Genomic DNA, 11,439 nt, shown 5'->3' with positions numbered 1-11,439 from the left:
ATTCCTTCTGCTTGAGAATCAGGTAAGTGTGCATTAAGCCTCACTTCCACACGCCACTCTTTTCCTTTATTCTCTGTAACACTATTCCTTAAGGTTATAAAAGGTTTTTAGATTTTATTGAAGGATATGGTAGGTAGCCACTGTCATTTGTGGCTAATCAGGATTTTTTTGAATCCCTTCCTCATATTTTAATAGTTACCCACAGTAGAAATCTTTCCATTTTAGTGGAAAATTAAAAAACATGATTTCCAGCTTCCTTGCTGCTGGGTGCAGATATGTCATCTGTATGATGCCAGTCAGATGCATCCCATGAAACGGGCACACAAATGAGCTACTTGGTAAAAGAGGCAGGACACAGAGGATCCATTTTACTGCCACAAAGCTGAGCAGAAGCAGTGTTGTTTGGGGGTTGGCTGCTGTGACCAACTTCTCAGTCATGACAGGTGTTGCAATGGTCTCTTTTAATAGGGCTGAAAGGGTGCAAGAGATCAGTGTAATAATGGGCTTCAGTGAATCATGCCGCCGTGCTTCTGTCCCTATGTCATGTGACCTTGCACTCACTTCAACAAGAAATGAGTCTATTTCTCCACCCTCTGGAACCAGGGTTGGCCTTGATCATCCTACTGTGAAGGCACCTAGTTTAATCTATTGAAGAATGTGGGACTTCGTGGAGGAGAAACTGCTGTCTAGCCAACAGTCACCACTGTGGACGTAGAAATGCTGTGAAGGTGACTCCTAACTATGGAGAACAAACTGCTCCGAGAAGATCTCTCTGAGGAGGTGATATTTGAGCGTTTATCTGAAGGATGTGAAGGAACCAGCTTAGTAAAGATCAGCGGCCAAATGTGCCACACAGATGAGGGGACTGGGATAAAAGTTATGGGGCGAGAATGGACTTGGTCTGTTCTTCAGGACCAGAAATGAGACCAAGAAGATGGCGCTAACGAGAAGGAAAAGCAGGCCATGGCCAGTACTGTGTGGTTCTGTAAGGCATTTCAGGAGTATGGCCTTTAGTCTTTGTGCAGGGGGAAGCTATCAGTTTTTAAACCGGAGGTATCATGATCAAACTGGTTTTTAAAAAATCCCTTTGGAGTGTATTCAGAGAATAACTTGTGGCGGGTTAAGAGGGACAACAGGGAGTCATGTAAGGAGGGACAACCACAGTTGTCCAGGGAGAGGAGATGGGATGGTGGCATGGACAGTGCTGGTAGCCGTGGAGAAGAAGCAATATTTTGGAGGTTTGCTCTTGAGTTTGATAAGCAGAAGGAAGAGATAGGAACTTTCAAGGTTAACTGAAAGAGTCCCAAGTCCTTTATTCACCTTCGTTATCAGTTAAGCCTTTGTCAAGAAAGAAGAGTGTGTAGAAACAGATTCAAAGGTCTTGTTGCTAGCTGTGGAGTAGAACGTGAAGGTGGAGAATGCTGTGTGCTTGGACAGAGGTTGTCCATGGAAACGTTGAGTATTTCCTTGAGGAAGGGAGTGCCCTGTTTACTAATACTTGCTATGTCCACGGCAGATACTAAAACTGACCAGCAGAAGCTCCACAGAATCTACCCATGCCAGCAATACCAGAAGTTGAAGATACCAACACAAAAAGAACTTCTGGGCTTTATTTTAGGTGCAACAGTGACTAAGATGTGGAGACACCATGGGACATGACTAATGAAAATACTTTTGAAAACACTCTCTAACAGGAGCATCAAGTTGTTGAGCAGAGCACTTTTCTAGCCAAGCAGGAAAAGCGTGAGTGCCTTGGGGGCAAGGATCATGTCTCAGTCATCTTTGAATTCCTACTCAAACTTTAGCACTGTACTTGACATACAGTAAACCCTAAGGTTCAACATGTATTGAACGAATAGCTTAAGCAGAGACAAAAGCAGCCATAGTCTTTGATGGTACCCAGCCCTTTGTGCTCTGTATCTTCAACATCAAATTTGCGTCTTGTGGTTTGGCTTTGATCCTATAGATAAATCTCTCTTTCCTTGGAAACATGAGCTCATGGTCAGTTTCTTCATTCCATTTGCTTGATTAAGCCCAATTCTTGGAAGTATATTTCAATATTAATTCATGTTTTTTGTTCTGTTGCAAATTTTGTATCATTTGATAATTCATCTCTACCTCAAGTCTGTTTGCATATGTAAATAAGCATACTTTATAAATACTTTCTTCATTTGTTGAAGAAATCATAAACCTTAATTGAATAAAAATGAGAAAATACAAATAAACAAAGGTAGAAAATAAACAGATGACTTTACTTGCAAAGGAACTTCATGTATTTATGTAGAAGCTTTTTTTCTTGTCCACACACACACACACACACACACACACACACGGACAAAAATTCAATCACGCTAGACTTAATATTCTGCAATTGGATTTAGATACTACTTCAAAATATAATTAATAAGTGAGAAGAACTTTAACTTTTATTTTGAATGATAGTCTGCTTATTTCCTTTTTTCCCTTTTTCCTGAGAGTAGCTTATTTATTTATTTATTTATTCATTCATTCATTTATTTATTTATTATTTTCTTTGTAAAACTACTCTGTGGACCCAACTGGAAAACCTGAGCGAAAAAAATCAGCTAAATAAGATGTCAGCCCCATGTATGGAGCAACTATGTAGAGAGGACTCAAGCATCTGGCCAGCAGCTGAACTAGATGACCTCTGAATTCTCCAGCTCTGAGATTCTGTGGCTGACAGCAGGTGGCAGGAATTTGTAGGTGGAAGGGACTGACAGGACTAATGTAACAGAATTGTGGGAAATTAGATTGGAAAGTCAGACTCAACCCAGTTGCATCTTTATCTTGGATCCAAGACCGATGTGTAGGTGTGTGTTGGGAGAAACTTGTAGGAATGTATCTGCATAAAAGAGTGCCAGGCCAGAAATCTTCCTTTTCGTCTTCCTTCTTCCTCTTCTCTCTTTCCTTTCCCTCTTTTCTTTACTTTTACACAAAATGAACAAGTTCTCTCACCATGAAATGACTGGAACTCGCTTCCCCAATAAGAAGAAGTTCAATGTGAGATACACAAATCTGTCTTCTCTTTTCCCATCAATCTGAAAACAGTAACTCTTTGTAAAAGCAATCACTGATTTTACCTGCATCGTTCTACAATGTAATACAAAGATTCGCATGCAAATACAACTAAATTTTTTAAAATACATTTTATTTTTTTAAGATTTTATTTATTTATTTGACAGACAGAAATCACAAGTAGGCAGAGGGAGAAGCAGAGAGGCGGGGGGTGGGAAGCAGGCTCCCCACTAAGCAGAGAGCCTGATGTGGGGCTCGATCCCAGTACCCTTGGATCATGACCTGAGCTGGAGGCAGAGGCTTTAACCCACTGAGCCACCCAGGTACCCCTCGACTAAAATTTTTAATTGCGGTAAAATACACATAAGTAGAATTTACTATTAACCATTTCTAAGTGTATAGTTTACACTTACTTTACAGTTTAGTGGTATTAAGTACATTCTTACTGTTGTATAATCATCATCACCATCCAGCCTGAGAACTCATGTCATTTTCTCAAGGTGAAACTCTGTACCCATCAAACAATAACTCTTCATTCTCCCCACCTCCCACCCCTGACAAACATGATTTCATTTTCTGTCTCTAAGAATTTGATGACACTAGTTACCTCACATAAGTGGAATCATACAATATTTATTCATTTCCGATGAGCTCCTTTCTTTTTTTTTTTAGACTTGAAATAATATCTGCACCTAATGTGGGGCTCAAACTCATAACCCACTCATAACCCCAAGATCAACAGTTGTATGTTCTACTGACTGAGCCAGGAAAGCACTCCTTGACCAGCTTATTTCATTTAGCATGTTCTCAAGGCTTATCCATGTTATAGCCTATGTCAGTATTTACTTCCTTTTTAGAGCTAAATAATATTCCATTTGTGCTTATTCATTCATCTCACAAATTTTATTTTATTTTTTTTTAAATTTTTTTAAAGACTTTATTTATTTATTTGACAGAGAGAAATCACAAGTAGATGGAGAGGCAGGCAGAGAGAGAGAGAGAGGGAAGCAGGCTCCCTGCCAAGCAGAGAGCCCGATGCAGGACTCGATCCCAGGACCCTGAGATCATGACCTGAGCCGAAGGCAGCGGCTTAACCCACTGAGCCACCCAGGCGCCCCCATCTCACAAATTTTAAATGATAACCCTGTAATCCTCAGGATTCCATCATCCTGCTTTTGGAGCCTGGAAAAGTTACCACCATTCCACCTGAAAGTTTCCCAACACTTCCAATTTTTTTTTTTTTTTCATACCTTCTTCTTCTTCTTCTTCTTTTTTTTTTTTTAAATTCTCAGATATAGCTTCTGTTGTCCCAGGAAGTAAGGCATCTTAGGGCCAGAGCTGTGGTGTAAATAGGAAAAGAGTGAGGCCAGGCCCATAAACTGGTTCATATTACCTTGTTCCATGAATATTCTCAGGCCACGCCTCTATGGAAGTTACCACTTCAGTCACTCTGGTGGTCACTCTTCCCACAATGGCCAGACGTCCACTTAGTGGAGACAGTGGGCATACGTGTTGAAACTGTAGGCTTAATACTACTGAGGCTCTGGGCCACATAGCCAAGTAGATGTTGAAGAGAAGCTGTGCATCTCAGTCACACACAAGTACTGCCATAAATCAACAAACAGCAGAAGATGGTCAAGTAATTCTTTAGTCACCAACCCCTCCGCCCCCTGAGCCCTGCTTCTGATAGCTTGGTTTTGCAAGCATGTCATCAATTAGCTGCAGAAGAGGACCAGGGAGACTGCTTCTTCTGATGTTCTTTCCCCGCACACCATGAATTCCCCTGAGTCTCATGTTACCATCAATTTTTGGTAAGGATCTATCCATATGTTGGGCAGGGCACTGCACCACACAGAATGACGCAGTGAGAATTAATTTTCTCCCTTCAGACACTTCCACATGTTATCACAGTTGTCAAAGCAGTTGAAAAATTGGGCTGCTGGTGAGTCATGCCGTCCACCCTCTCCTACATGAGTCCAGAGAATTGATGTCATTTCTCCAATGATTTTTTTGGGAAATAGTGACTTTTTTAGTGTTTCCCAGTAGTATTACTTTGGTTTGTGGCCATAAAAGCATAAGTTGGCTCTAATTTTAATTAGCATTTATGGAACGATTTTTTCCTTATTATTTTTTTTAAAGATTTTATTTATTTATTTATTTATTTGACAGACAGAGATCACAAGTAGGTGGAGAGGCAGAGAGAGAGAGAGAGGAAGAAGCAGGTTCCCCACTAAGCAAAGAGCCCGACTCGGGGCTCGATCCCAGGACCCTGGGATCATGACCTGAGCTGAAGGCAGAGGCTTTAATCCACTGAACTACCCAGGCACCCCTCCTTATTATTTTCTTCCAGGGTTCTCCTCGCTATCCATATGTAACATTCTGTAGTAGTAGTGCACGCCAAGCTATTTCAGACAATAAAAGATTTTATACTTTTCCCCAAGAAATGAAACACAAAAGTATGAAATATGAGAAAGTATAATTTCTCTAGAATTTCAGGTTTCTACCATAGCCGGGAGCTTCCCTTATAAATAAGTTCTTTTTTTTTTTTTTTTTTTTTTAAATTCCAGAGAGAAGTTTATTACAAGGAAGCTAGTTTAACTGCCTTGGGGAGTTGATGAAAGTCCATCTCTTTGAGTCATGGTGCGTAACTCAGTGGGAGTCGATTCCACACAGGGTTTCAGTGACGATGATCTCACTATTTTATGCCTCATGTCTACACTTTAATTTATGTACCAAGGTTGCTTTCCCTGATGAATGAAGTCCTGTCTACGGCACAATTGATCTTGCGTTTTCATATGCCCCCTTTCCCTTCCAGTTAGACATGAATCACACTCTTCACACTTTGGCATGTGGTACTTGTTAATTAGTTCAACCAGTCAAAGATAGATTGTTACAGCATTTGTTACTTGACCTCTACAAGTGTAATCAGTAAAAAGTGCATGGTGGCTGAAACCCTTAGGCAGTAGTGTAACATTTCTGGAGGAGACTGGCCCCCTACAGCAAGCATGTGGGTCCTCCTGTTCTTCTGCCTTCCAGGTAGAGGTAAGGAAATAAACCCTTAGATACCCTGAGACCAGAGTGGAAAAGAGAGGAGCTCTCCTGAAGTCTCTTACTTGCAGGAATACCAAGATAACACCTAAATTAAGTCTTTAGTAGTTGGCTGTGGGGCTTTGGTGTGGTCTAAGCCATTTATCCTGTGCCAAGATGCTTACTAAAAATGTTTGGATCCTCCATGAAGCCCTGCTATACTCAAGGTTACCTGGAGATCTGACTAAAAATGGGGTTGATGGTCTTCATAATTGATAAGATCAAGAGTATGACAAAAGAAGTAGAGCTTTGAAAACTTCAAGTCCTGGGCCTGCTCATGGTCATCATGAACAGCTTTACTTGGAGCGCTGATCAGATGAACTGTCAGTCTGGCTATACTTTTAAGCAGGCTCTCTTAAGTGGGAACATGGAACATTGCTCTACATTTGTGTGTACAAGTGCTATTTCCATCATGAAATGAATAGGTATACTTGTAAGATGCACACACACACACACACACACAAACACAAAGAGTTAATTCCTTCAGTTAGTGCTCTAGTTTTATTTAAAATTTAATTTAAACCATGCATCTTAAACTAGGTTCCATGACTCCCAGGAATCTATGAATGGCTGAGGAGTTAAGTCAGATAACTGAATTTGAACGCATGATTTTGTGTGGCTATAGATGTTTCTGGGAAGAGAGTCCCTAGCTCTTATCTGAGTCTCAAAGATGTCTGTCACTCCCTCATCCTCCAAGTGGTTTGAAATGTCTGAGTTATGAAGTATATAACTCAGTTCTCTTGTTCTCGATTATTCTCAATTATTCAGTCAACCAGTTTTCATGAATAAATATAAGATAAGTGATTGTTTACGAGAGGCACTGTATTTGACATTTAGGGAGAGACAAAGATATAATACAACTCTTAATTTCCAACTTCTTGGGACAAATTGCACAATAGTCCCTAAGAAACAATTAACGATGGAGGCCTGTGAATGTGCCTAGTAAGTGGAATGGGCAGAACATGCTAAAATAATTTAGTGGGGGAGGCATCACTGTCTCTTGGTTTATTGGACAGGAGCTTTAAGTTGAGCCTGGAGATGAATGAGCAAAGCCCGACTCTGGTGCTCAGCCAGTATACTCTGGGTGTTCAGATGTTAAATAACGAAATATGTTTTTGTGCCAATGGATTGCCATCTTCCTCCATGCCCATCCCAGTGTCTCCACTGTCCTGGCCATACCTGTCCCTCTATCAGGAATTTCTAACACTTTATCCTCTCCTCTCACTTTCTTAGGATTCAGCAACTGTAGGACTTATGCCTGGCTCAGAAAGAATTCTCTAGAACACTGTCCCAGCTCTTTGGCTAGAGCCTTTCTGATGAATCAGTGTCCATACTGATCAGCTGTTAATATTTTGGGTATCACCACTGCATATGTGTTTGTTGGAAGTTCACTTGTATGACTGTGTGTGACTGAAATAATAAGCAGGAGCGGGAAAACATCTCAGGAAGGGGAAATAGTGGGAGGGGAAAGGAGCCCAGTTTGTTGGTAAGAACATTCTGGAGCTGAATAGCTGAGTAATTTGTTGGATACGGAGAAGGGGGGTAATAAATACTAAAGTTAAGAAGAAAGCTATAGCCAGCCTGTCGTGCAAACAGTTTGGGGTGGGGACCAGGTCTTGCACTCTGGAGCTTGGGCTGGGTATGTTGGATGTCATCCGCAAGGGCTAAGGTGTGGAATGACATGATAAAAGTAACACTTTTAGGAGAATAATCTGGCAGGGGTGTTCACGATGAAAGGACAAAGGGAATCATTAGCAGGGCAAATTCCAAATGTAAATTAGCCATCATGAAAATTCGTGGGGAACTGAAACAATCCACTGTGAATTTTAATGCAAGAATGTGTGGAGGAAAGGAGACACTGGCTATGGCACAAGAATAAAGAGCATTCGAAGTGGGGTTTTAAGAGAGCTGGGCCATCTCATCACATTGTCCCTTGGTGGAGAGCAGATCAAGGTGGTGGCCGCAGAAGGGAGCTCTGTGAGGAGCAGAGAAGATTGCATTGTTGCTTGGGGGACCTTCAGGGTAGAAGGACGAAGGAGACTACGTCACAAAAATGCCAATCAGCAATTATGTCTTTCCTATGTAAATTTCATAAGATAATATGACGAAAATAGTTGAGACCGAGAGAGAATGAATGGATCTTAGGTTTCTTATTTGATTGACTTGTTCTTACTGGTTCTGTCCAATTCTAGACCAGCAACAAAGCAAGTCTTGAATCCCTCCCCAGCACACACTGAGCAATCCTAGGGAACACCAGCAGGCCTTGTACAGTATACATCCTGGGTGGTTATGTATAATGGCCTTCGTGACCCCATGAGATCTTAAATTTTATTTAACTTGTTTAGGTATTTTCTCCTACCCCACAATCACCCCTGAAAATCAATTCTTCTAACTGGAGCTTAAGACCAGTAGCTAATATTGATAATATTATTTTACTTTGAATCTACTGTTCAAAAAGCATTTTTATGAATATTAGTTCATTAATCCTCACAAAACACCCTATATAATTATCAGGTAAACATTATTATCTTCATTTTACATCTGAGGAAACTGAGAAACTGAGTTTCAGAAAGTTAAAGGGGGATATGGTCAGAACTCACATTTTTTTGAGCAACTATTATATGCCAGACCCATTACATACGCCCAAGTTCACAGAGCTAGGAAGGGTCAGAGCAGAGACTTAGCCTGGTTCTCCTGGTGGTTTCAAGGTAGTGACAAGCAATGTACCAGCCATTGTTCACCCACCTGAGAAAACTTTGCTTTGAGTATTGGCACCCAAACTAGACTTCTTATTCTTCAAAGGGTTGGAAAACAGCTGAGGCCAACCTCCCAAAAGGCATTAATATTTCCATTCCAATTCATAAGCAATAACGGACCAACCAAGCAATAGGATCCAAAGGACAATTTTTTGTTTTATTTTTATTAGGGATAAAGCCAGTTTTTATTTGTGATTTTTTCTGGAGGAGTTTAAGGGCTGAAGGGATGAATTACCTCTGGTTTTATTTTCCAACATCACCAAAATGCCCCACTAGATATTATGTTATTAAAATGAATGCTGTGTGTGAGATCATTCTATCTTGGACAATATATTTAGAATAAATTGAAATGAATAATTAATGAAGGGGAAAGAATGTTTCTTTCAAGTTTCTCAGATACACTAGTCTTACTCTTACATCCCCACCCCGCTGACTTCTCCTTACTTCCGCTTCCCATTTTTTGCATCATCTTGACCTGTTCACCCCCATGGTTTATTCCTTCCTTTCCATTTTAGAATAGCTGTGGTGGCAGCCTCATTGCTAATAAGGAGCCCTTGTTCTCTCAAGGAGGTAGCATGGAAGACAGGAACAGCTGTTGCTCTTTCTACTATGAGCCCCTGGAAATGCCTTGCCTTCCATCCGTGGATCCACCCACCAGACTGGCAAACAGGAAAAGGGCCCTATGTTCACTGGCTAAGCCAGGACAAGGACAACCCTACAGTAGACAGTACCCTTCCACTGGAATGACCATTTCTGGTCACTCTCTCTTCTTTCAGTGAACTCATTAGTCTACAGCTTCACTACTCTCAGTACCGTCCAAGAGCCAGAATCACCAGTATCGCCTACCAATGTCTGAAATACAGAACCTTTACCCTAAACCTGTGGAATCAGGATCTGCATGTTTGCAAGATCCTCAGATCCAGTGCTCGCTTCGGCAGCACATATACTAAAATTGGAACGATCCTCAGATCCACATGAACAATAAAGTTTGCGAAGTACTAGTCTACTGGATGTCCTTTTGCCCACAACCACGTTTTCTTTTTCTTATAACTTTGGTACACGCTGCAAGGAAAATCTACAAATATCGTACACCATACTGAGATACATCTTAGTGGAAATTATATTCTTATATCTAACTAGGTTCACTAATACCAAGAAAACTAACTTAACTTAAAACAAGATGTTGAACTCCTTTGCCTGTTATGTTATTTATATGCTGATTCCATCAGTGACTTTCCTTGTTGCAATGATTTGACACCTCTTGTGGGTTACTATTTAAACCAAAGAAATAATCAGAAACAACTTACCAAGCACCACCCCAAATCTTGCTTCTTGGCAATTTCTATAACTCCCCAAATAGCCCCTCAGACAAAAACAAACTAGAAATTCCCAAATCAAAAAACAAAAATAGTAAGCAAAATAAATTTCTTCTAACATCTTTAAAGCTGTTTTTAAGCTGTTATGTTTATGTTTATTCATGTTCTCTTAGCAGCTGACCTCCCTGATAAGCTACACTAATTTATTTGGAAGCTTTGCCTGATTCTTTCTCATTTGGGAATTTTGGTGTTAACACAATCAGAATTTAGTATTTTGATTTTCCCAACATTCCGAGGCTATATTCTTTTTAAACACCCTGAGAATCTCAAGATTCCTTGAGATTTTTCCTCTCTTGTGATTTTTAAGTTCAAGCTTAACAGTTTGGTTAATCCTTTCATCAGCTCAGCCTAGGAGAGCTCTGTCCGAAGCAGTACTCAGTTTGCAACTAAAGCAAGAAAACGCCAGCAATAGTCTTAGATTTCTTTAATTTCCTTAATATATGATTGAGGTTTACTGTTTGCTGTCCTCCAGGCTTGGATATTAAGAGTTGTTGCTTATTTTTGAGCCTCTAGTTCATGAGTAAAACACTGAATTGTTCCCCTTTCCAGTGTTGTCAAAGACAGTAGCTTCATTTTCCAAATACTTAAAACAAAATTTTCTAACTGATCAATTATGTTTACATGATAAATGAGTGGCCCAGGGAAGATTCAAGAAGTTAATGTCCTTTTTTCTTTATTATTATTATTTTTAAAGATTTTATTTATTTATTTGACAGACAGAGATTACAAGTGGGCAGAGACAGACAGAGAGAGAGGGGGAAGCAGGCTCCCTGCTGAGAAGAGAGCCCTATGTGAGGCTCCATCCCAGGACCCTAGGATCATGACTGAGCTGAAGGAGAGGCTTTAACCCACTAAGCCACCTAGGCGCCCCTATTTTTAAATTATTATTATTATTATTATTTCCCTTGGATTAGCTTTTTTTTTTTTTTTAAAGATTTTTTATTTTTTATTTGACAGACAGAGATCACAAGTAGACAGAGAGGCAGGCAGAGAGAGAGGGGGAAGCAGGCTCCCCACCAAGCAGAGAAGCCTGATGCGGGGCTCGATCCCGGGACCCCAAGACCATGACCCGAGCCGAAGGCAGAGGCTTTAACCCACTGAGCCACCCAGGCGCCCTGGATTAGCTTTTGTTTTGTTTTGTTTTAAGATTTTATTTATTTATTTGACACACACACAGAGAGAGA

This window comes from Mustela erminea, chromosome 8, assembly GCF_009829155.1.
Source record: "Mustela erminea isolate mMusErm1 chromosome 8, mMusErm1.Pri, whole genome shotgun sequence".
Classification (NCBI taxonomy): Eukaryota; Metazoa; Chordata; class Mammalia; order Carnivora; family Mustelidae; genus Mustela; species Mustela erminea.
The sequence above is the reverse complement of the archived record's forward strand: the minus strand, read 5'-3'. Positions refer to the sequence as shown.